Here is a 7,099-nt window from a genome sequence, read left to right as displayed (position 1 = left end):
ACATTACGTTAGATCCTATTAAACCGATTGTAATAACATCATATTTCACCGACATTAATATTTAAAAAGATAATTTACCAATATTTAAAAGGTAATTTAATATCTTTTATAGTAAATTTTATAAAATTAAAAATAAACAAAATCATTTCCTATCCTTCTAATAATAACCCTTTTGAATAATGTAACATCCCAAAATACAGTGTAAAAACTATATAATAAAATAATCACATCGATTAATATTACAGATCAGTCTTACAAAATAAAGAACGTATGCTTGTGGTCGAACAGCCTTACAGAGAAACAAGAAAACTAAAACCGAACAACATAAGCAAACCCGACCGAACGGTTTACAAAAGGCTATACCGAACGATCCTACAAAATAAGATGGAAAAGATGATCGAACGTTCATCTTAAAACTAAACTAATAATACTGACCGAACGGTTCTACTGTTCGGTCTTAATTTCTACCTCAACTAAATTTTCTTCTTCCAGCGTTTTTTCAGGAGCTCGTCTCCTTCTGCTCACATTCACATGGATGATCATTACAACGGAAAGACAACCGAACATACAAAACAGACAAGACAGGAAACATAGGGTAAACTTATGTAATTCAATTCATGTATAAACATATATTTCACACAATCAACCAAACAAGATAATTCATCACTCGTTCATGCAAAGCCTAATACTAGACTGACTATCCGGACTGTATGAATTTTGTGTAGTTTCGACGTTCGTGCACCCGGGTGATGTAGTAACTAAGATACCCTCAACAACTGCCACCCGAGGTTAGTCCTATCTGTCCAAATTAACCATAAGGACTAGGACCTCCTGCCGTTCCCACCATGACTTATCCTCCTCTACGTGAGGACGAGTAATCACGGAACATCAGGATGAACCGCCAGCTTAGCATGCCCACATTCATACTTTACAAATTCCAATATACATTCATGAGTTATTCCTCCCCGGAACGCTCGTCCATATTCCAAAACATTTCATCCATATCATATTCTATTCATCTTTCATTATTAATAATCTCAATTAAACCCTTCGCACAAAGATCACTAAGGATACCAAATACCGAACGTTAAACATCAACCCTGAACCAGACCGAACACTTGGAGTGAGACCAAAGGTCTCCAGTTCCAAACGGATCAAAATCGAGAGATGGAATCATTGGTTTTAAGAAAGGGAGTGATTAACATAATAGTTCTCAAGAACGATTAGGAATCAAACGTTTATTTACTAGGTGAGCCAATTGAATTAACTAACTCCCGAGTTAGACCGAACGCTAATAGGCCTAGGCCGAATACTAAGACTCTAGGCTGAAACCAATTTAAGACAGACACTGTGAAAACCTCAAATACGGGTAAAGAATTGAATCAGGTGAATAAATCGAACGTCAATAAATATACTTAGCTTTTGAATGAGTTAAACATCAAGAATAATCAGAATGTCAGTCGAAGACCGAGCACCGAAAAGGCGAACCCTATTGAGTTTGAACGAACGTTCTTATATATATATATATATATATATATATATATATATATATATATATATATATATATATATATATATATATATATATATATATATATATTTCAGAAAGGACAATGAGTACCTGGTATAAGACTGAGCACTTACTCAGCACGAGCGATTGGTGGAAGACCGAGCACTACTTAGTACGAGCGCTTGATGTAAGACCGAGCACTACTAAACTTATAGGAGAAAGGCTTGATAAATATAATAAGATACCATTTTGAGTAGTGTTTAAGAACAAACGAAAATCTACAAATACATATAGATATACTTAAGTTTATAACCGAATACCAAGGAACAACTACGCTTGGCCGAACGCTCATGCACAGTATTACAAAGCAAAGACATTCGTCCTTAACTAGGATTCTTCCTAAATGAAAGAACCCAATTCCAACCAAGTTCACTAGAAAAACCGAACGGTCAAGGACCGTTCAGTAACGAATGTACACTTTCATAGGGAAATTTCATACTAGAATTCTTTATATCAATTCATCTCTAAACATCGATTTTCATAAACTCAAACATCCATATCATAGTAAATAATCATACTTCATATAGTCAAAACATATCAACAATCATACTTCATATACATTCAGCCACTCAACAAACATGCATTCATTAGCAACGAATGTAAAAACAAACATAGAATTAAATTATAGGTTTAATCCTTTCAAACATCCCTATTTTTGTAGCATCGTCTCAAGTAGGTCCTCGTATTGTAAATGTTCTCGATTAGGTCCCTTATTGTGAAAAATTGAATCAATTAAGGCCTCGCCGTTAGTTTCATACTAACACCGTTAAAGGGGTGACACGTGTCAGTTCGTGATTTTTTTGAATTTTTTAATTATATTTTTATTATTTTTATTTTATTTTTTATTTTTTTAAAAGTAAAATTTAAAAAATGCCACGTGTCAAACGGATAGTGTGCCACGTGGCAATGACAGTGTGACATGGCACTGACAGTGCCACGTGTCATTGCATTAGTCTCAATTTGGTCCCTGTATTTTTATTATGTCGCAATTTGATCCCTATATTTTTATTTTGTCTCAATTTAGTCTTAATTTTAAAAATTAAACAATTTTTTCCCTCTTCAAATTCAAACAAAATTTAAATTGTATATAAATCTTAACAAATATTTTTATGAAAATTGATATTTTTAATAAATATTTTTAACAAGATTAAGATTAAGTTTAATTATATTTATATTTACTTAATCATATAAATGTTAATTATGTTATTTAAATATATCTATAAGGGTTTAAAAAAAAGTGACATAACATGCTGGTGTGATGTTTTGTAGTGAAAGTTTCCATGGAAAATCATGAAAGAAGAAACTACCTTTAACTACCGTTGTCACAAAACTTTCTCCAATTTTTTATTGAAAAAAAAGTAAAATTTCACATTAATAATTTGTTCAATGAGCTAACTCGTTTGAAAAATTCACACCAACATGTTATGTAACTGTTTTATTAAACCCTTATAGGTATATTTAAATAACATAATTAACATTTATATGATTAAGTAAATATAAATATAATTAAACTTAATATTGTTAAAAATATTTATTAAAAATATCAATTTTCATAAAAATATTTGTTAAGATTTATATACAATTTAAACTTTGTTTGAATTTGAGGAGGGAAAAATTGTTTAATTTTTAAAATTAAGACTAAATTGAGACAAAATAAAAATATAGGGATCAAATTGCGACATAATAAAAATACAGGGACCAAATTGAGACTAATGCAATGACATGTGGCTTGACAATGACACGTGGCATTGTTAGTACCATGTCACACTGCCATTGCCACGTGGCACACTATCCGTTTGACACGTGGTATTTTTAAATTTTACTTTTAAAAAAATAAAAAATAAAAATAAAAATAATAAAAATATAATTCAAAAATTCAAAAAAATCACGAACTGACACGTGTCACCCCCTTTAACGGTGTTAGTATGAAACTAATGGCGAAGCCTTAATTGATTCAATTTTTCACAATAAGGGACCTAATCGAGAACATTTACAATACGAGGACCTACTTGAGACGATGCTACAAAAATAGGGATGTTTGAAAGGATTAAACCTAAATTATATAAGCTTCTCTTACCTCTAAGCGTGACCGAACGTCCAACAATGCAGAAATATATCTCCTCATTACTGAAATCTTAGAGTTCGACGATCACCCCTTACAAACTAAACCAAACAGGAAAAACATAAATACTCAGAACAAAGTGACCTATTCATGCAACGAAGAATCTGGGTTCGCATGTGTAATAAGAACGAGCGTTCTAAAGAGAAAGTGACTTACCAGTTTCAAAACCAAAAACTGATCGGTTCAACTGGAAGCTCTTGATGCCGGGAGTGCTCCAACGGTGCCTGAGTGATGATTGGAGAAGAGAAAGTGAGTGTTTTATAGAGAGAAGGAAAAGCTTTTAGAGAGAAGGAGGAGAAAAATGAAGTTTCAGAGTTTGGAAGAGAGGTTGCATGCAGAGAGTAGCGTGAGTTTTGAAAAACTAAGCTTTGCTACCACCGTCAATGACGAACAACCACTTCGCTGCCCACACCTGTTTCCCACTTTCTGATTTCCAAATTTCCTTCGCTTGACACCTGACATCCGCTCAGGGTGGTTTTGGGTGCGTTTTTAATGAGGTCTGACAAATAAAAAGTTAAAAAAATTATTTTAACCACTTTTATTATTTTGTTATTATGGTAATTTATTAGTGAATCAGTCTTTTGTTTATAAATGAACAAAATGATAAAAGCATGAAGGTTATTATAAGTTATGTAAAGGAATGTCGTATAAGTGGTATTAGTATTATATATTTTTAATTTAAATGTCATTTATTTATTATTTGTCACATATTTACGGTGATATAGGCATTTTAGAACTTTTTAATTCCTAGTTCAAATTTAATTTGAACGGAGATAGTGCATTATGGAATAGTATCTTCTAATAAACATTTTATTTTCTTTCATTAAATGTTTAATATTTTATTTACTTAAAAATAATATTTAACAAATAATAAAATTGTTTACTATTTTCAACAACTATCAAGTATCAAATGTGTGTATATTATGGACACTTTTTCATTTAATTCACAGAAATTTAGACAGTAGGTTACGAGATAAAAATTTATTTTACAATGGAAGAGTATATACATCTTTTTTTAAGTACACGTGTTCTTTAAATTATTATAAATCTACAAAATCTTTCCTTACGTTATAATTTTATATTTTATAAATTTTTTAAACTTGAAATTACACAATCCTAATAACAGACGTATGTTAAAATAATTTTGAAAAATTTATTACATACAAAATCTTTTAAAATTTATATATAAAAAAAATTCTTTAGAAATCTTAACTGAATACAATCCTAAAATAATATTATACAACTTTTTGTATTCATTTCTCACCTAATAGAAAGCTAGAAAAGTCAACGGAGAACTTAGAGAGTTAAGAAGTTTTGAGATAATTACACATATTATGTTTGACCATATAAATTGAATAGGCAAACCTATAAGAACATGCTCTTTTAACACATTCTAATTCATTTTTTATTAATTAAGGTTTATTAAAAAAATACAAAATTTCATATGAAAATGTTATGATTTTTGATAAATTTGAATTAATGAGGGTATAAAAGGTTATATATCCTAGTGATAGTAGTACAAATAAAGGCATATATTAAGTGTGTTAGAAGAAGTGAACATTGGTAAAGTATTGGTTGAAATGGAAAAGTTGGAAAATGGCATTCCTAATGATAGATAAGACCTAAATCACAACTCATTTAGTTGCAATGTTTTTCTCAATGAAAGGTGTAATGGGTCCATAAAATCCTTGACTCCTACTCTAGTGCTTTAATTCTGAGACATACCTGTGGCCTGCAAAGAAAGAGATTTCCCATCCTTCTTCTTTCTGTTACAATTGCTCATTTCCAATTTCAAACTTTCTTAGAAAAAATGGGGTTAGGGTTTTTCAATTGGTTTTGGTGCATATAACGTGAGATCGTGAAAGTAATGATTATGATCTTTTGATTTGTTGAGGCTACTCGTGGCATATAGTTACAATCTTGCTTAAACTGTAGAAGGCAAACAGCCAAATTTTCATGTGTAATTAGAATATAAGTAATACTGGTGGAAACACGTGCATCTAAACAATAATTTTTATCAAAATTATTACAAAAATAAAATATAAATAAATAATTTTTATAATTTGATTATAGGTAAATTTTTTTATCTTAGGTAGTAAATTTAAATTTAAAAAATATAAATCTAAAAGGTAAAATAATAAAATAATTTATATTGGTAAATAGTTACAAAATTTTCATTCTTTATATCATATTTTAATTCATTTTTTATAATATTTGGAAAGACTTATAAAATTTATATTTTTGAAGTGATAGTAGTTTAAAAATAGTAAGACTTGATTATTTTAATATTAAAATATTTTAATATAAATAGTTTTGTTATGAACGAGTTTCATTATTTTAAAACACAACATCTTTTTGGAAACCACTTTTATAGAGTTCTCTGAATTCTTTCTAAGGATTCTTCCTGTCTACTCCTTTGATTGAAGAACCAAGATGCTAGGATTCATCCTTGCAACAAACTCTACAATTTGGACTGATCAGTTTCTATGTTCATGTAAGTTGAGTTTTAACCTTTTTTTGTTATCAATTGGATGTTTGTATGGTTGAATTGTCTTGGTTGAGTTGTGTTGATTGGAGAAATTAAGATCTGATCAATTGAGCCAATTTGTATGTGTCCTAACATTAAAATTTGTTTTTGACCAAAGTACTGAGAAGAGAATATTAGTTTGATAAGTTGAGAGGTTCAAATTTCTCAAATCATAGAGTTTTCATTTGCTATTTTCTGATACAACGCTGAGTGGTGGTAGAGTGGTATTGAGCATTGGTTTATTATGCAAGTTTGGAAGTATTTTAGTTCCAGATCATTGAGCACCAATTCGTACCATTGAGCATCGTAAAATGTGAATACTTTGGTTCTAAGCGGTAGTAGGGTAACGCTAAGCGCCATCTTTCACTACAAGTCGGGAGCATTCTAGTTCCAAGACATGACTTTTTGCGAGAAGAATGATGTTGAGTGATATGCTATCGTTAAAGCTATCAAATTTATACTACTTTTACAGGGCAACTTCAGTATTGCCAAGTTAGTTGTCAACAAACTAGATAGGGTTAAAGTAACCCTAAGTCGTTTCCCAACGAATACAAAATTAATTTTCAAATACTTGACTCTTATGTAGACTCCGAAAGATTAGTAAATGCAAGGCTATGCTAATGAAATTAATGTTGAGGATTAATGTTGAAGAATGTTGTCAGTTTAATTGAAAACCAAATAAGAAACTTTAAAACAATTATAATGAAATAGGCTAATTTCATTATTTTTTTCAAGATAGATTCATCATTGGTTATCCCCAGATTATTGTTCAATTGATTATTGTTCGAGTTTCAAATTAATTAAAGTAAATTCTTAATTAATTTGAGTGCAATCTTACCGTTAATCAAAGTAAATTCTCAATCAAAAGCAAAACCTTTTT

The sequence above is a fragment of the Vigna angularis genome, chromosome 10 (assembly GCF_016808095.1).
Source record: "Vigna angularis cultivar LongXiaoDou No.4 chromosome 10, ASM1680809v1, whole genome shotgun sequence".
Lineage (NCBI taxonomy): Eukaryota > Viridiplantae > Streptophyta > Magnoliopsida > Fabales > Fabaceae > Vigna > Vigna angularis.
The sequence above is the reverse complement of the archived record's forward strand: the minus strand, read 5'-3'. Positions refer to the sequence as shown.